Raw genomic sequence first — 20,705 nt, forward strand, 5'->3', positions numbered from 1 at the left:
GTATTTTTAATTTCTGTATGTTTCCATGTTTCTAATTAGAGTCCTTTCATTTCAACTTGATTAATTCCTTTCAGCATATCTTATAACACAAGTCTAGTCATAATGAATTCCCTTTTTTTTTTTTTGGTATGGAAAAGTGTTTTTTTTCTCCTAATTTCTGAAGAACAGCTTTGATGGGTAAAGTATTCTTGGTTGAAAGATTATTTTTTTTTCAGTACTTTGAATATATCATTCCTCTCTCCTGATCAGAAAAAATTATTTTAAAGAGTTTTCTGATAGGCTTAAAGGTTTTCTTGTATGTTAAGATATTTTTATGTTGTTTTTAATTTTTTTCTCTATGTCTTTAATTTTATATTTTTACTTTTTATGTGCCTTAGACATTTTTGTGTGTGTGAGGGGGAATCTTTTGGAGATTGTATGAGCTTCATGATGCCTAAATCTCTCCCTAAATATTGACATTTTTCAGCCATTATTTCCTTGAATAACTCCTACCCCTTTTTCCCTGTATCTGTGTATATTTTTCACTTAATGGTTTCCCATAACTCATATAAACTGTTCATTTTTAATTTTTTTTTCTTCATTCTCTTGTGCCCCTCTGACTGGATAATTCCAAATGACCTGCATTTGATTATCCAGACTCCTTATTCTGCTTGATCATGTTGGCTTTTAACATTTTTTATTATATTTGTCATTTTTTTTTTCATTTTCTTCATTGAATTTTTCAGTTCTAGGTAATGAAAGCAAAACTAAGCAAATGCGACTACAACAGGCTGAAAGTTCTGTCCCTGTCTCACAGAGCCACACCTCCTTTTCCATCTGCACTATTTTACAACTGCTATACTTATGGGTACACACTTGGAACTGTCAATGGCATCGGAGTGTGTGTGAGTGAGGTACAGAGTGTTAGGGGTGTCCATTGCCCAGTTGTGGGAGTGTGAAAGTGATGCATCCCTAGTGGTAACTTCAGTGGACTTCCTGATGGAATCTGCCAAGTCGTTAGTAGGGTCCGTGTCCCTTTGATGTCCTCTGAGAGCCCACCAGACTTCTCTTCCCCAGCTCTCTCCACTCCCAGCTGTGCAGCACACCTTATTATTCTGAATGGGACAAGAAAGAAGCGGGTATCTTTGGCAGCATCCCACTCACCCAGGGAAACTGGACACTCACTCTAAAACTCACACTTTTCCCCATGGGAGAAATCAGAGTCCAATAAGATCTTTATTGGCAATGAGGTGCACTACCTTGAAGGAGGGTACAGGTAGAGTGAAGCAACTCCTCTTATATTCTTCTCTGTTTATAATCTCAGATGTTTTTTTCTCCAACAGGGTGTTAAACTTTTCTACTAAACACTTAGACTTCCACAAAGTCACCATTTTTTGTGCATGTTTATTAAAATTGCTTTTCTTCGGGGGACAATATGTGTAAAGGCTTCTGTTCTATCATTTTTCTGACATTACTCTCATCAAGCCTGAATTCAGGGTCTCAAGGAATTTATGATTAATAATCACATTCAATGATTAATTTTATTTTGTCCATAGGATGGCCATGCAAAAATCTTTTCTGGTGTGGGGCCAGATTTTTGCTAAATAATCCAGATATCACATTCATGGCATTACCACAGGACACAGAGTTTTATAGTATAGAAAATTGTAGCTTAAAAAAAAAAATACCTTACTGCCCTGAGAAGAAAAAAATAATGATTTAGATTCAACACTGTGTGTGTGATTAAGAAAAAGTCAGATATTAAGCTCTCTGATTACTTAGAAATGTTTAAAAATGGTAACAGATGCTCTTAACAAAAATGATTTAAAAGAAACATGCCTCATAGCAATACAGGGGAGTAGATTAACTTTCCAAGACTGCTTCAGACATATATATCACATTTGTGTGTGTGTGTGTGTGTGTGTGTGTTTGAAGAAGCATTTCTCTGTCACACATATGCATCTGATCTTCAAAGTAAACTTTAGCATGAAAACATTACTGAGATAATGTAACTAATATAGGGTGTCTCTATGCTAGCAGTTAACTCTATGTATACTCTGAGACTTAAACTGAATCAGAGTTCTCTTATTAAATGATATCCTAGTCTTTATTAGCCTAGCATTTACCACCAAATTATCCATACACTAGAGACGTAGAGTTAATTGAACTTATAGGGATTTGAGTGCCCCCATTCTGTTAACTTCCAGAGCAATATTATCAACAAATGATACACATAATATGATTCACACATGCACACACACACACATACACACACACAAAGCAGGGCATATTTTTACAGCTATAGAGTTCTATATTAACAAAGTTTTATTTTTCATTATCTATAAATAACATTTTTTACATTATTTTCTGTCCATGATAATTATATCTTTAGTACCAGGTCTGTGGCTCCAATTTTGAAAATTTTTCTTGTTTACTTTGTATTCCAGTGGTCTACTAGGGATCTTTATTTCAGCTGCCTTTCCTTTTCTTTTTTGGATTTTTTTATACCATAGATAATTATTAAATATATGTGTCATATAATGAATATGGCATGAACAAACATATATATATATAATAACTATTATCTGTAGTTATTGATACCCTGAATACATATACGTAACATATATTGATATATATGGTAAATGCCATGGTAATGGTAAATGGCACTATGCCTATAAGATTTTATTCTAGTAAGCTCAAGTTAATTATATGGCTGTCTTCCTCATAAGATGGCTAATTGAGAAAGGGGCTATAGCTTATTAATCTTTGCATTCCCGAGGCTTAGTACAGTGTCAGGTTTATATTATGCCCTACATATATGTTTGCTGTCATTCTCTAAAGAGTGGTACAAACAATTTGTTTGAAATTATATATTGCCAGTAGTTGGTAAAGTAGTAAGATAAAGTTACTAAATAAAATGTCACTTTTTTTCATAAGGTATTTGTTGATCACATTTCCAGCAGCCTTTTACTTTAAGCACAGATGGTGGTTCTGAGATAGATAGATAAAAGTGGTGATAGATAGATAAAGAGGAAAGCATTAATATTGAAAATTGAATAAAACATTTAGGTTGCTTCCATGTCTTGGATATTGTAAACAGTGTTTCAGTGAAAACTGGAGTGCATGTATCCTTTTGGCCCATATTTTTCTCCAGATATATGCGCACAAGTGGGATTGCAGTGTCATGCGGTGGCTCTATTTTTGTTTATAAGGATCCTCCATACTATTATCCATAGTGGCTGTACCCAGTTTGCATTCCCACCAACAGTCTAGGAGGGTTCTCCTCTCTCCACATTCTCTCCAGCATGTATTGTTTATGGATTTTTTGATGATAGCCGTATAGACTGGTGTAAGGTAATATCTCATCGTGGTTTTGTTATATTTTTCTCTAATATTTAGCAATGATGAACATCTTTTTATGTGCGTCATGGCCATTTGTATGTTTTCTTCGGAGAAATGTCTATTTAAGTTTTCTGTCCATTTTTCATTATGTTGTTTGTTTTTATGATATTAAGACTCATGAGCTGTTTGTAAATTTTGGAGACTAATCCTTTTTCAATCACATCATTTACAAACAATTTCTCCCTATCTATATATTGTCTTTTCTTTTTTTTTTATTGCAATGTAAAAGCTTTTAAGTGCATCCTGTTTATTTTTGTTTTTATTTCCGTTATTCTGAGAGATGGATCAAAAAACATATTACTGCAGTTTATGTCAGAGAGTGTTCTGTCTATATTTTCCTCTAGGATTTTTACAGTATCTGGTCTCTCATTTAAGTCTTTAATTAATTTCGAGTTTAGTTTTCTGTTTTCACATGTAGTGAATCTGTGGATTGTCTTGGGTAGTACAGTCATTTTGTCAATACTGATTCTTTCAATCAATGAACATGCTATATTTTTTCCACACGATTCTTCTTAAATTTCTTTCATTAACATCTTATAGTTTTCATAATATAGGTCTTTTGTCATTTTATTCTTTTTGATACAGTGGTAAATGGAATTGTGTCTTGAATTTTTCTTTCTAATCCTTTGTTGTTAGTGTGTAGAAATGCAACAGGTTTCTGTGTATTAATTTTATAACCTGCAACTTTACCAAATTCATTGATAAGCTCTAGTAGTTTTCTGGTAGTGTCTTTGGAATCTTCTATGTATAGTATCATGTCATCTGTAAACAGTGACAGTTTAACTTCTTTTCCTATTTGAATTCCCTTTATTTCTTTTTCTTCTCTGATTGTTGTAGCTAAGACATTCAAAATTTGTTGAATAAAAGTGCTGACAGTTGACATCCTTGTTTTGTTCCTAATCTTAGAGGAAATGCTTTCAGCTTTTCACCATTGAGAATGATGTTAGCTGTAGGTTTGTTATATATGTCATATATCTTTTTGAGTTAGGGTTTTCTGGGCTGTATGACCAGGGTGGAATTGCATATAACACAGGAAACTCTTTTCAGTATTCCATAATGACCTATATGAGAAAAGAATCTAAAAAAGAGTGGATATTTGTATACATATAACAGATTCACTTTGTTTACACCCAAAACTAACACTTCATTGTAAGCCATTGTATCCTTTTGGGCCATATTTTTCTCCAGATATATGCACAGGAGTGGGATTGCAGGGTCATATGGTGGCTCTATTTTGTGTTTAAAGGATCCTCCATACTATTTTCAATAGTGGCTGTACCACTTTGCTTAATACAATAAAATTTTTAAAAGAAATTGAATAAGAATGCTTCTTGTCTATTTTTTTTTTTTTGGTTTATTTTTCTGTAGTCCAGCAAGTTAAAAGTATTTCAAATATCTGTTACATGAATTCCTATATTTTATTTTTTAAACTATGCTAAAATATTTATTTAATTTACTTTGAAAGTCCATAAAATCATAACAGATAAAAATCAATGTGAATGTAAAAAAAAAAAAAGTAAAAGTCTTTTTGTACTTTCTTAAAGTCTACCGGGGAGGTATATAACAGTTTCTCAGAATTTCACTGTGGACACGTATTTTCAGATGAGGAAATTTTTTAGTTTCTGTAACTAACATACCCTTGTTATTATACCTCTGTGTCACTGAATGGAGAGGTTTAGGGGAATTAAAACTTGCCAATTAAATTATTTCATTTCTTTAAGGTTTAACTGCCTATATTTAAAAGCAGCGACTATTGATTAGAAATATAATTCTTTCAGAGATTTTTCCTTCCCATCTCACTGTTTCCGTCAGTCAAGAGTTTATCTGGTGTAGCAGAAAGCTTTTGGGATTTTGTGCAGAATGGAGCAGGATCTTGTCCTTACGTGTGCGCCCTTGCTTTGAAGTTCACCAAGGGAGGGGGCTCTTAATTTCAAAAGAGAGATTCAGTAAAGAAAGGCTCAGTTACTAGGTATAAAAAATTTAAATGAGCAGAGAATGGATTTAGAGATGCGTGTTCAAGGTAAAGAGAAAAAAAAATACAAAGAATTGAGGATGACTTTGGGACTTTGGATTGAGGTCTAGTAGAAAATTAGGTTTCCCAGGTGGTGCTAGTGATAAAGAACCCACTTGCTAATACAGGAGACACAAGAGATGTGGGTTCAATCCCTGGGTTGGGAAGATCCCCTGGAGGAGGGCATGGCAAGCCACTTCAGTATTCTTGCCTGGAGAATCCTGTGGACAGAGGAGCCTGGCAGGCTATGGTCCAGAGGGTCAGAAAAACTCAGACATGACTGAAATGTCTTAGTATGCACGTGCAGTCATTCTCTATGAATGTAGAGAATGATAATTTAGGAAATGGCAGTGGTCAACCTGAATGATCTACTGCAGTAGCAGCTGTGGACGTCTGTAGGGGCTTGTGGCGATCTAAGATAAATGTGGAAAGCAGAGAAAATAGGGTATCAAAATCTTTATATATTCCTCTTTACTTTTAATGTGATCATCATTCCTTTCCACTTTCTAATATTCCTGTTTGAGAAAGGCAGATTTGTCAAAATTGTCTGTTGTTATAAAGAAGAAGGATGGGCTGCTTTTTCTATTTCAGTTCTGCTCTCTTATATCTGTACAGCACCTGTGACTTTTCTACACCAAATCTTCTCTCTGGCTGTACTCTGAAGATTCTTGTTTTCTCACCTATTTCCAACTCATCTATTATGCTGAGTTTCTAAGGCATCAAACCTACAGAAATAGAAATACTGGTAGAGAGGTGAGATCTGATTCAGCAGGATTTTGAACTTAACAAACTATAGCGTAGCTGACAGTTGTCTTATATTTTCAAGACAGATAAAGAGGATTTGAGTGACATATTAGTGTACCTCATGGGTGCAATAAAAGACTTAAGGTTAAAATGTTATTTAATCTGTGCTGTGCTTAGTCACTCAGTCGTGTATGACTCTTTGTAACCCCATGAACTATAGCCCGCCAGGCTCCTCCTCTGTTCATGGGGATTCTCCAGGCAAGAATACTGGAGTGGGTTGCCATGCACTCCTCCAGTTAACTGATCTAGTCCTATAGGAAATACTTTAAACCTGATGAGCTAGCAGTGCTTTTAAAAACCCTTAAAGATTAGTAAATATACATTATCATTATAATAATAAAATAAACCTAATATTTACAGAAATTTGCTATAAAAATGCCTTGATAGTTCCTGAAACTAAATAAAGCAACCTATAAAAAATGAAAATGATTTCACAGTACATTCATATGTTCAATGAAACAAAAAAATTTCTTGCATTCCTTGCATGTATGTTCAGTCATGTCAAACTCTTTTGCAACCCCATGGACTGTAGCACGCCAGGCTCCTCTGTCCAGGAGATTTCCCAGGTAAGAATACTAGAGTGGGTTGACATTTTCTTCTCCAGGGGATCTTTGTGATCCAGAGATCAAACCTGTGTCTTCTACAAGTCTCCTACACTGGCACGTGGATTCTTTACCACTGTGCCACCGTAAGCCTTTTACAAAATCTTCTAGATCCTATGCTAAACTTAGTTGCACTGTTTTTTGAATTTAGAATATGCCAAAGGTATCTCTTCCAATAATAATTTTAATTTTTTGAAGAATTTATGTATTTTCTGGAAAGAGAGGCTTTTGGAAGGCATGACTGTCTTTAAATACTTGAAAAGCTATCATTACAGATAGCAAACTTTATCAAGTTTCTTGCATTGAAAACATTTAAAGCAGAAGCTATGTAAAAAATCAGGATACTGTAAGCAGAACACTTAAATAGGTGATTGAACTTGTTGACATTTACTTCTCATTTTGTTTTATATATTCAAGGATTGTATTGTGGTTTTTCAAGACATCACTATGTGTTTCTGAACAATAAACAGAAGAGACAGAGATTTCTTAAAATATTGAAATATTTTAAGAAATGTTAAAAAAAAAAGAGTGTGGCTTTATCCAGGAAAAATAGTGCCATCTAAGTTTTATTTACAAAATTAGTCCCATTACTCAAATACCCTTTCCTCACATTCTCCTGAAAGACCAACGTATTATAGTTATAGACTGAGAAACTGCCAACCTTAGAGCTATTGCTTATCCAAATTATAACATTCAGTTAACTCCTTCCTATTACAAGTGGGTTATACATGACTATGGAGGATTAACACACATTGAAAGAGTTACACTTATGTATTCAGTGTCCAATAATTACTTTGAATAATTTAATAATTTACCTTGAAAAAATGGTAATGAAATTAAATTACATCATTATGTATTTCTCTGTCATTTGAAGATAGCACACTCACTATAATCTAATGAAAATATATTCTACTATTACATTGTAAATTATTCTTTTAGGAACTATTTTAATGTCACCAGTTTACACCTTTTCAACAGCTAATGTGAAAGATATGATATTAATGATATTAATGAATAAATTATATTAATAAGAAGAAAGAGGAAAAAGAAGGGGATGCATAAAGAGGAAGGGAATGAAAGAAAAATGAAATAAAAGTCAAGAAGGAGGAGAAGGTAGTGGAGGAGAAAGAGACAGAAAAGGAAGAGGAGGAGGAGGAGAATTGTTCTAATACTTTCTTCTCATTTAATTCTACCTTCTCCAGGCCTTTTATCCTCTTTCACTTTAGTATGTTCAGCATGTTTTATCAGCTCTGTGCGGCAGGTATCTATGCTTACATGGTAAAATAAACAGGAAAATTTTGTTTTCTTTGTATTTTTCCTTGCTGACACCCTAGCATAAGCAAAAATGTACATAAGCAAATGAGCCAAATTATTATATGGGTAATTAGCTGGTGGAATATATAAAAGCAAATTGTTTGCTATATGTAACAGAAGCAGTGTTTGGAGGTTTTTTGTTTCTTTTTTCTTTATAAAATTATATTATCCTTAAAGTATATCTGGAGCCAGCCAGTTAGGACCCTCACTGAAATTTAGCCAATTAGAAATAAACTCTGAGCATTTCTGCAAGAAGTTTTCTAGAATGTTCAAGTGGTTTTGTAGTCTTGAAAATGATGAAATGTTATCATGTTCATCTATTGATATTAAAATAATGCAATAGTTTAATCTCTTAAATGATAACCTTTAAATTAGTTTTTTGTCATAGTATTTGGTTTCATTTCTAACTCTATAATGTGGTAATTGATCTTATTGTTATTGTGTACCAATTTCAAGATACATAATTTGCTTGACTGTCATTTATCACACTTTATAAATCTCCATTGATGATGACTACAGCTTTAATGTAGTTCTGTTTTGATTAGTGTAATGTCATTTCCAGCTTTCATTATCTTCAAAGGATATAATAATTGTGTCTCTTTTCCTGTCAAGTCTTACACTTTACATGAACACCAAATTCACTTCAAAGGGTCTATTAAAACAAGTCTTATTAAATAATCCTTGTTTAAATACAATGTGATGTCATCTTGAAAAATTGAATATAGAATAATAAGAATCTTTGAGTAGATTTAAGAGCTAACATATCTAGGTTAGTTCAGTTCATTCCCTCAGTTGTGTCTGACTGTGACCCCATGGACTGCAGCACGCCAGGCTCCCCTGTCCATTACCAGCCCCCCCACTTGCTCAAACTCATGTCCATTGAGTTGGTGATGCCATCCAACCAGCTCATCCTTTGTCGTCCTCCTGCCTTCAATCTTTCCCAGGATCAGGGTCTTTTCCAATGAATCAGTTCCTCATATCAGGTGGCCAAAGTATTGGACTTTCAGCTTCAGCATCAGTCCTTCCAATGAATATTCAGGACTGATTTCCTTTAAGATGGACTGGTTTGATCTCCTTGCAGTCCAAGGGACTCTCAAGAGTCTTTGCCAGCATCACAGTTGAAAAGCATCAATTCTTTGGTGCTCAGGTTTCTTTATGGTCCAACTCTCACATCCTTACATGACTAGTGGAAAAATCATAGCTTTGACTAGATGAACCTTTGTTGGCAAAGCAATGTCTCTGCTTTTTAATATGCTGTTTACATTGGTCATAGCTTTTCTTCCAAGGAGCAAGCATCTTTTAATTTCATGGCTATAGTCACCATCTGCCATGATTTTGGAGCTCAAGAACATAAATTCTGTCATGGTTTCCATTGTTTCTTCATCAGTTTGCCATGAAGTGATGGGACCCGATGCCATGATTGTAGTTTTTGAATGTTGAGTTCTTTTTTATTTTTTTTATTATTTTATTTTATTTTTAAACCTGAAACACTGTATTAGTTCTAAGCCAGATTTTTCTCTCTCCTCTTTTACTTTCATCAGGAGGCTCTTTACTTCCTTTTTGCCTTCTGCCATAAGGGTGGTGTCATCTGCATATCTAAGGTTACTGATGTTTCTCACAGCAATCTTGATCCCAGCTTGTGTTTCATCCACCCAGCATTTTGCATAATGTACTCTACATATAAGTTAAATAAGCAGGATGACAATGTACATCCTTGATGTACTCCTTCTCCAATTTGGGACCAGTTGGTTGTTCCATGTCTGGTTCTAACTAACTCTTGCTTCCTGACCTGCATACAGATTTCTCAGGAGGCAAGTAAGGTGGTCTGGTATTCCCATCTCTTGAAGACTTTTCCACAGTTTGTTGTTATATGCACACAGTCAAAGACTTTAGCATTGTCAATGAAGCAGAATTAGATGTGTTTCTGGAATCCTCTTAATTTTTCCATGATCCAGCAGATGTTAGCAATGTGATCTCTGGTTCCTCTGCCTTTTCTAAATCCAGCTTGAACATCTGGGAGTTCTTGGTCCACGTATTATTGAAGCCTGGCTTGGGATAATTTTGATCTTAGCCTGACTTGAAGAATTTTGAGCATTACTTTGCTAGCGTGTGAGATGAATGCACTTGTACTGTAGCATTTCCCTTCTTTGGTATTGGAATGAAAACTGACCTTTAGAATTTCACTAGTTCATGAAATTTTCAGAAAAAAAGCAGGCTAAATATATATCACTTGTTCTTGTTTACATTCTCAGAGCATGGAAACATCTTTACTGGGATTTGAGTTCTTTATTTAGTTCCCAGATTCTCGTGCAGGCATCATGAAAGAGCAAGATTTATGTAGTCAGATCTAGATTGTATTTGCAGTTCTACCACTTACTACTTTTTTTTTTCCTTAGAAAACTTACTTATTTTATGATTCTGAATCCCTGATCTATATAATGCAGATAATGACATCAAGTTCTTAGAGTTACTGTGAGGTGATAATATACAGAAAAGGACCTAACATGTTGTCTGACTTAATTGGATTCAACCTATGTTAAATCTCTTCCCGCCTTTATAATTTTATCAAGATATTTCTGTACCATTCATTATGGTTGTTAGTGTTTTGTGTCTTTATTTTCTATTTAAATTGTTTTTATTTTCACAAAATTTCTGTTACTTATGATAAACTAGGAGTAGATTATTTGGTTAGGTAAGAAATAGTCTATCACCCAGTTTTTGTTGTTGTTGTTGTTGTTGTTGTTGTTGTTGTTTTAACTCTGTTGTTATTCCTGGGATACATATACACATTGTGTATTATAACATTCTCAAATCATCTCAGAAGGAAGATTATATTATTTGGCAATCAGGTGGTAGACATTGCTAGCTACCCTCTTAATATTATATCATTTTTCTGTTCTTCCTCAGTGACATATATTTATTCATTTGGATAATCACCAATATAATCAACAAAAAATACTTAATTTTTCTAACCTTCTTTTTTGAAGCTTTGATATATTCTTGTCTCCTCCTATATATTCCGTCTTCACCAAATTATGAACATTCTGCTACAGTTATCTGAAACTTTTTTTTCCTTTTAATGCTTCCTGTACCTAGTCATGGGCTTCCCTGGTGGCTCATAAGGTAAAGAATCCTCCTGCAATGAAGGAGAACTGGGTTCGATCCCTGGGTCAGGAAGATCCCCTGGAGGAGGGTACAGCAACCCACTCCAGTATTCTTGCCTCAGGAATTCTATGGACAGAGAAACCTGGCAGGCTGCAGTCCATGGGGTCTCAAAGAGTTGAATACAACTGAGCAACTAAGCACATACCTAGTCATACCTTTCTTTGATTCACTGAAGAACCCTTCTGTTTCCTTTTATTTTAATGTGTCATATTTTCTTTTAATTGAAATCTGTTTCCCAGATTTCAAGAGCATTTCTCAAGAAGTATCAATCATTGTTACAGATCTAATTTTAACTTTATATGGTCATGAAATAATTGATAGAAAACTGCATTTTGATAACAAACATGTTGTTGTTGTTTAGTCGCTAAGTCATGTCTGGCTCTTTTGCAACCCCATGGACTGCAGCCTGCCAGGATCCTCTGTCCATGGGATTTCCCAGGCATGGACACTGAGTGGGATGTCATTTCCTTCTCCAGGGAATCTCCTAATCCAGGGATTGACCCCACATCTTGCACCCTTCTCATAGTTAGCTTTCATAAAACTATCATGGTTATGACTGGTATGGCTTCATTTTGCTGCAGTAATCCTGGCCAAGTATCTATGTTTTCTTATACGGGTGATTGTAGTTTCCTTGTGACATTACACTACTAAGTGGTTTTAAAATATAGATGCATTTATAATCACCTTTTTTGATGATACTACTCCTTTCCTCAGAATTGCATAGTGACTATCTGCAACAATCCAAAAGAAAAAAAAAAAAAGAAGAGCTGGATATTTTTCAGTACTCCCATGATGATTTTCCTTCATGTTTAAAATGTAAATACGCACTTACTGGGCACTTACTGAGTGCTAGGAACCTTATTTAATTTATTTAATCTTTACAAAATTTCAGGAAAAATAGCTATTATTACTCAGAGACAGAGACTTGCACAATTTAGGGAAAATGCCTTGTAAAATAGTAGATATTGAATACAAATGTTTGTCCTTATAATTCTAAAGCAGGTGATCATCTTTCCTTTTTACTAAAATTTATGTGTATATATGACCAGAAAGACGAAGTCTCGCATTACTGGATGAACACCTGGGCTCTGAAACAATACCAGGTTACCAGAAACTTACCATGGGTAGCCTCCCCAAAGTGCTCGGGAAGTAATGCAATTAAAAAAAAAAAAAATACAGAATTGGTATTTCTTATAATAATTCAATTTTCAGTATAGAAAGAGGTATTACTTCAATCATATGTTGGGTCTGGAGACTGAGTAATGAAGAAATGGTTTCCTTTTCTAGCTGCTGGATGTTTTATGTAGGAGACAGTGAGACTCCAATTCCAAAAAGATCAGAAAGTATTTTCTTAATCATTGGAACTGAAAGATGCAAACAGGCATTACAAGGACTGTTTCTCCTCTACTAGATATATCCTTCTTATGTTTAGTAAATAATATCTATATGCGTCTGCTTCTTATAGTAATCACTGATGAAATGCTTTTTTGGCAATGTTCTTTAACTTTTGGTAGTTTCATTAAAGTTCATTATGCATTTAAGAATTTTGATAATTTCCTATAATTTCATATGATACTGCTCTCAGAGCATAACTGTTATGTAGTAGGCATTTTATCTAAGATATTCTAGCCATCAAGTTTATTTTATAGCTGATATCTGCAGATCTGTATATATAGTTAACACGGCTCTCTTTCCAAATATGTCACTAATTCTTACCTATAGAACATTTCAAAAATAACAGGTCTAAAATTGTGTTACTATAACTTATGTAATAAAGTGGAATAAAAATATTATAAATATGTGAGAGATAATTTTTTAAAACCTAGGATGTTTTCCAGCAAAATATTTGGATAAATCCATTACATTTATGGTTATAATTTTCTTCTTTTATTTAATGAAGAGTTTAGAGTGGAGGTTTTCAAAAGTTACTTCTTGCTTAACCTTTATTAAGGATGATATTTTGGCAGTCAGATCAGATCAGATCAGATCAGTCGCTCAGTTGTGTCCGACTCTTTGAGACCCCATGAATCGCAGCACACCAGGCCTCCCTGTCCATCACCAACTCCCAGAGTTCACTGAGACTCACGTCCATCGAGTCAGTGATGCCATCCAGCCATCCCATCCTCTGTCGTCCCCTTCTCCTCCTGCCCCCAATCCCTCCCAGTATCAGAGTCTTTTCCAATGAGTCAACTCTTCGCATGGGGTGGCCAAAGTACTGGAGTTTCAGCTTTAGCATCATTCCTTCCAAAGAAATCCCAGGGCTGATCTCCTTCAGAATGGACTGGTTGGATCTCCTTGCAGTCCAAGGGACTCTCAAGAGTCTTCTCCAACACCGCAGTTCAAAGCATGTAAACTATGTTTTTAAGACAGTAGAATAATGAGATCTATAAATAAATATACTGTCTTTGTTTGTTAATTCTGCCATAAAAATATAGCCTTGTCATAGCCCTGGAGGCTGGAAAGTCAAGATAAGAATATTTGCTGATTCAGTTCCCTAGTGAGAGCTCTCATCTGAGCTTGCTGATAGTCCCTTCTCACCATGTTTTCCAGGGGCCTTTCTTTGCTTTGGGCATCTCTCTCTATTTTTCTTTCTTAGTATGCCATTAATCCTATCATGAGGTCTTCATGTCATGACCTAATGTATCCCTAATTATCTCTCAAAGGCCCCATCTCTATATCATCCCATTGGTGGTTATGGCTTAAACCTAAAAAATTTTGGGAGGGGGACACAAACGTCCAACCCATACACATACAGTTAAATTGTTAACACATTGGATGTAATATATTATGTCTTACAGTTACTGAGTCTCTTCTAACTACTTTTGGTTAAGTTTTTGTTATGTATTAGTTAGAAATTAGGATCTGATTTAACTTCTCAAAAATTTGCTTTCTGAAAACACAAATCTTCAGACTTGAGAAATTTAAGTAACTTGATTAATTAAAAGAATCATTAAAGTAAAAGTCAACAATTAATGTAAACTATAGCTACATGTTATATGGCTACATATTGTAAAAGTGCTATTAGAAAATTGAATATTTTCTCTGTTCTTTAATCCATAAGAAAAAAAAATAGCTATTTTCCCATAAAGTGCCTAAAACAGAAAAATGTTGTTTTGCATGTGATAAATGAGCAGGTGGCTAAGCAATACATTTTGACTGAGCATAGTGGATTCCCACTGAGGCTAACAACACTTTTTATTGATAATCTTCCACCATCTGTTCTGAAGACTTATTCATATAAAGAAAAAGGTAGGTGAGAAGAAAGAATGCAAATAAGTGGCAGTACTTAAATTCTGAATCATGCTGTGATTTTGCAAAGTGGATCAATGCTACTGTTGCTTTTAAAACCATTACAGTGTTTGAGCCAGAAAATCTGATGGATAACTACCATTGTTAGTACATTTAGTAATATGAGGAGAAAAGTACTTCCAGAAATGTCAGACTCATAAATTTAAAAGGTTGGTGAAAATAGTCCTAGTGTAATTTATCATTTCTATAGTGTTGACACTTTGGCAAAAAGAAAAGAATAATTTACATAGTCATGAGCATCTCAATTAATAGAAGTAAAAGGGCAAAGTGATACTATACACAGAAGAGAAAAATTTATGAAAGACTGCAAGGTTAAAAATAGAGTTGCCACAGTTAATCGATATTTATTAGTCAGAACCATTGAAAGGTAGTAATCAGTGAAAGGTGAAAATGTAGTGGATCAATTTAAGACTAAATCTGGAAGACAAAGGGAAGAGGGATATACTAGTGAAATCAAAGAAAAATAGAGCACCTGCGAGTAAGGAATTAAAGAAAAGAGCTGAAGATGGGGGATGGGCTGGTGGTGAAAATAAAGAGATAAACTACTTATAAAGAGATAAACTACTTATCCACAACTAGGAGGAGGAATAACAAGGTGTTTCAAAAGGTACCAAATAGGTTGACATCTCAAAAGAAAGAAAAATTGCCTGAAATGATTATTATTAGGATAAGAGCTATTGACTTTAGAGTGACAGTTCAAAACAGAGGTTCTGACATTGTATTCTGGAATACTGGACTGTGGATCTCAGTGACTCTTGTCAACATAGCAGTGAAAATATGGGGAAAATCAACCAATTCAGAATTATGGCAGCTAGTCAAAGCTACAGAACTAAGTGAAGACGCAGGAGAAGCTACATAACCTCCGTAACACAGTGAGAGGTCTGTGATGCGTCAGATTCAAGGCTATCCCGTCTCTCCTCCCTTTCCAGGTGAAAGTTCAGTAACCAAAAGCCAGAAGCACTGCAAATGATGAGAGAGATGTAACCATGTTCAGAAGACTGTGAAAAACCCTATCTGTACAGCATAGTCAGTGTTTCTGTAAACTTGCATTTCTCTGGGAAATCTCCAAAGAATGGTGACTTTTTGGTTTGACTTGAGTTCCACTGTTATAGGAGAAACTACTTCAAATGCATTAATGAAACTTAGCAAACTGCTGGCAGCATCTCCCAATGCCTAAGGCTGTGATCTGGCCTAGACCAGGACTGGACCTGGACTCCAACTCCCTCCAGCAAGTGTGCAGCAGCCCAGGCCACAGCCCATCTGCCTTCAGAAACCAGCTTATCAGTGGAGTGATAACAAGGCAGGAGCAACAGTGAGTGATGGTCCCTCCCCCGAAATCCCAAGGGTGCATGGCAAAGCCCAGAGGAGCCATTTTCACAGCCCAAGCCCCCGGATAGTGCCCAGCTCAGCCGGCAGAAGCTCTTCTTCCAGGGATAGTCAACCACTGTGGGGTCCCTGCTGATCATTACTGGCTTGATTGATGTTGGCTGTGGGGATATTCTAGCTGCTGCCCTGAACTTTGTGGATTTTTCAAATGCTTATCTGGTAACCCCTGGCCAGAGGATTGCTTTTCTTCATTTCAGGAGCAGCCATCCTGACTCTGAAGACAAATTGCACAAATCTAGAATGAAGGTCAGCATAGGGCTGAAGCTGGTCAGCTCCCTGTGTGCCTTGGAGGCTGGGCTTTGGCAGTGGGACTGGCTGCTGGCAGCTGGTGTGCCCAAGTGCCCCAGAAGAGTCTCTTGGTGCTGCTGCTGCTCTTCTCCATCCTGGAGCATGCAATCACTGCTGTGTCTACTCTATGGACTTTCATGTCACCTTCTCATGTACATGGATGAACCTGAGTCCATCTGAGAACATTCCTATGGTTATAGCCCCTCCTGAAAATCCACCACAGCAAGTGAAGCCTCCTGAACCTAAAGCAACTACTGTTCCTGAGAGTTGAGCTCAACATAGCCTCTGAGGACTTATCTCCCGATCCCAGCCTCACTGAGGCTCTGCCCTCTCCTTTCTATTAAGACTCCAGGGGGGACGGCCCACTCTTCATCACTCCCAGTTCCACAGATTACTCCTTTACTCTTTGCACACACATACACACTCTGGCCAGTCCTTAGTGTCTGGGAAACATCCCTTAATATTGCTGCTTTGCTATCAATGAAAGGTTGACGATTAACTGGAATTTTTTTTTTCTTTCTTTCTTTTTCTTAAATTTCAGTTAGTATATACCAAAACCCTTCTAGGAATTTAAAGAGAATCCCAGAAAATAAGACTACCACAGGAAAATCTGAAAATTTCCCACGTATTTCTGTATTTATAAAAAAAGCTTGATGCGTGTTCAAAGCTGTGTATATGCCCTAGATGTATCTGGGAGGGAAAAGGCACCAGTCCTTAAACTCTGGCAGAACTTAGAGGTTCTAAGCAAGCAAGAGGTAAATTCAAAGGCTGTCTTATAAATTGATGACACTAACAAAGAGTGGAAGACGTACATACAAGACATCTAGGAAATCTTCTGACCAGTCATTAGCTAACAAATTATACTAACCCAATATTGGACCTTATAAAGTCAGTTTAATCTAATAAAGCACAATAAGTTTAAAAAATAGCAGAGTAGCAGAAACCTCTATGGTTATACATTATAGACAACAGAATCCACAGAATTATTCCAAGAAAGTGCTAGAAAAAACAGTACAAATAAAAACACAATGACCCACTCCCAAAAGCAAAACAAAACAGCACAAGAAACCTTAGGAAGAGGAGTTGGATACCAAAGTTGTTAGAACATATGATTGAAAACATCCAGTTTTCAATACAAAGAGGAAAATTTGTCGCAATGCACAGAAAAATAAAGCGCAGCTAATAGAAAATGTACATGAGACGGTACAGATTTTGGATTTAGCAGACAAAAGACTTTAAATCTACCTGCGTGATACTTCATGCTCCCTGCTTGCTTCCTTCTTCGTTGTTCAGTCGCAAAGTCATGTTCTACTCTTCATGACCCCATGGACCACAGCATGCCAGGATTCCCTGTACCTTACCATCACCCAGAGTTTGCCCAGGTTCATGTCCACTGAATCAGTGATGCCATCCAAACATCTCATCCTCTCTTGCCTTCTTCTCCTCCTGCCTTCAATCTTTGCCAGCATAGGGTCTTTTCCAATGAGTCGGCTGTTCATATAGGTGGCCAGAGTATTGCAGCTTCAGCTTCAGCATCCCTCCTTCTAAAGAGTATTCAGGATTGATTCCCTTTAAGATTGACTGGTATGATCTCCTTGCTGTCCAAGAGACTCTCAAGAGTTTTCTCCAGGATCATAGTTTAAAAGCATCAATTCTTCGGTGCTCTACTTTCTTTATTGTCCAGCTCTCACATCCATACATGACAACTGGAAAGACCGTAGCCTTGACTATACAGACCTTTGTCAGCACAGTGATCTCTTTGCTTTTCAACACACTGTCTAGGTTTGTCATAGCTTTCCTGCCAAGAAGAAAGCATCTTCTAATTTCATGACTTCAGTCACCATCTGCAGTGATTTTAGAGCCCAGGGGAGGAAATCTGTCATTGCTTCCACCTTTTCCCCATCTGTTTGCCATGAAGTGATGGTACTGGATGTCATGATGTTAGTTTTCTTCATATTGAATTTTAAGCCAGCCCTTTTACTCTCCTCCTTCACCCTTGTCAAGAGGCTTTTTAGTTCCTCTTAGCTTTCTGTCCTTATACATCTGCATACCTGAGGTTGGGTTGTTGGTATTTATCCTGCATATCTTGATTCCAGCTTGTAACTCATCCAGCCAGACATTTTGCATGATGCACTCAGTGTATAAGTTAAATAAACAGGATGGCAATAAATAGCCTTGTCATACTGCTTTCTCAATTCTGAACCAGTTCCATAGAGGGTTCTAGCTGTTGATTCTTGACCCACATACAGGTTTCTCAGGAAGCAGGTAAGATGGCCTGATATTCTCATCTCTTAAAGAGTTTTCCACAGTTTATTATGATCCACACAGTCAAAAGCTTTAGCATAATGAATGAAGCAGAGGCAGATGTTTTGTGGAATTCCCTTGCTTTCTCAATGATAGTTGGCCATTTTATCTCTGGTTCCTCTGCCTTTTCTAAACACAGCTTAAACATCTGTAAGTTCTTAGTTCATGTAATGCTGAAGCCTAGCTTGGAGGATTTTTAGCATAACCTTACTAGCATGGAACATGAGTGCAATTATCTGGTGGTTTGAACATTCTTTAGTACTTCCCTTCTTGCATATTGAGATGAGGATTGACATTTTCCAGTCCTGTGGCCACTGCTGACTTTTCCAAATTTGCTGACAAATTGAGTGCAGCACATTAATAGCATCATATTTTAGGATTTTAAATAGTACAGCTGGAATTCCATCACCTCCATAAGCTTTACTGGCAGCAGTGCTTCTTAAGTTCCACTTGACTTCACAGTCCAGAATGTCTAGCTCTGAGTGAAGCACTACACTGTCATGGTTATTCAGGTCATTAAGGTCTTATTTTGTACAGTTATTCTGTGTATTCTTTCCATCTCTTCTTGATCTCATCTGCTTCTATTCTATTTTTACCATTTCCTTTGTTTATTGTGCCCATTTTTGGATGAAATGTTCCTCCTATATTTCCAACTTTCTTGAAGAGATCTTTGGCCTTACCCTTTCTTTTCTTTTCCTCTATTTCTTTCCTTGTTTCATTGAAGAAGGCCTTTTGTCTCTGCTTGCTATTCTCTGGAACTCTGCATTTAGTTGGTTGTACCATTCCCATTCTCCTTTGCTTTTCCCTTTTCACCTCTCTTCAGCTATTTTTAAAGCCTCCTCAGACAACCACTTTGCCTTCTCACATTTCTTTTTCTTTGGAATAGTTTTGTTTGCTGCCCCTGTACAATATTATGGATGTCTATTCACAATTCTACAGGTACTCTGTTTACTAGTGTCTCTTGAATCTATTCATCACCTACACTGTATATTCTTCTTACTTCTAACAAATCCTTAATAAGTGGTTGTTGAACTAAACTGAATGGTAAATGACATTTTATTGTATGTTACAGCTTTATTGAGACATAAATATGTAAAAATAGCACATATTTAAGGTATACAATTTGATGAATTTGGACATGTGCATATACCTATGATGCCATCACCACAATGAAGTAATAAACATATTCATCAAGTTCAAAAGTTAGATGATAAACAACACTTTTGAATGAATATGCCCCACTCTAAGAAAACTCAAAGAACTTTAAAATTTGTTAAATAGATACATAGGAATGTAGTGGCATTTTGGACGTATGGGAAGTTACAATTACACTGCAAGTAAGTTCTTATTTAACATAGTAACAGTATGTTTAAAGCAGCAGTTTATTTATTAAGTAAAAAATAAGATTCACTTTGGGAAATTTATTTTTGTATCCCTTTTGGGGAACGCATTAGTTTCATAAATTAAGAAGCAGAGACACTTCTTTTTTTACTAAGATCATTTGAATGTGTGTGTGTGTGAGTGTGTGTGTGTATTTGACACAAAAACAGACAAGAATCAAGTAACAGAGGGAAAAAGACATAAAACCCATAGGAAAAAAATGACATACGTCAGATTCAAACTCAACCTTAGTAGTAATCACATTAAATGTGAATGATTTAAATACTCCAAAAAGCAGAATATGAGATAATAGATTAAAAAAATGACAGAAATCTTAAGTCTAACAATATGCTGTTTACAAGAGACATATGTGAAAACACAAGTGGGATTGAAAACAAAATGAGGTGGAAAGATATTCCATGTAGATAAAACCAAAAGAAAGTTGGAGTACCTATGTTAATATGAGACTAACAGACTATAGGACAAAATATTTTGCTAGAGACAAAAGGGGGCATTTAATAATAAAAATAGTACAAATCCATCAGGAAAATATGATTACAAATATTATTGCAACTAACAGAAGAGCCCCAAAACGCATGAAACAAAAACTATAACTAAAGGGTCAGTTCAGTCACTCGGTCATGTCTGACTCTTTGGGACTGCACGGACTGCAGCATGTCAGGCTTCCTTGTCCATCACCAGTTCCCGGAGTTTGCTCAAACTCATGTCCATCGAGTAGGTGATATCATCTAGTCATCTCA

General features: G+C 35.9%; 1 protein-coding gene and 1 pseudogene across 1 annotated transcript in view; one reads left to right on the plus strand and one right to left on the minus strand.

Annotated features, from left to right (window-relative positions):
* The window catches only part of CNTN5 (contactin 5), a 1,686,091-nt gene that overhangs the window by 366,521 nt on the left and 1,298,865 nt on the right, over positions 1 to 20,705 (plus strand). The window lies entirely within an intron of this gene.
* Positions 9,992 to 19,353, minus strand: LOC112579388 (annotated as a pseudogene).

The sequence above is a fragment of the Bubalus bubalis genome, chromosome 16, assembly GCF_019923935.1.
Source record: "Bubalus bubalis isolate 160015118507 breed Murrah chromosome 16, NDDB_SH_1, whole genome shotgun sequence".
Taxonomy (NCBI): domain Eukaryota; kingdom Metazoa; phylum Chordata; class Mammalia; order Artiodactyla; family Bovidae; genus Bubalus; species Bubalus bubalis.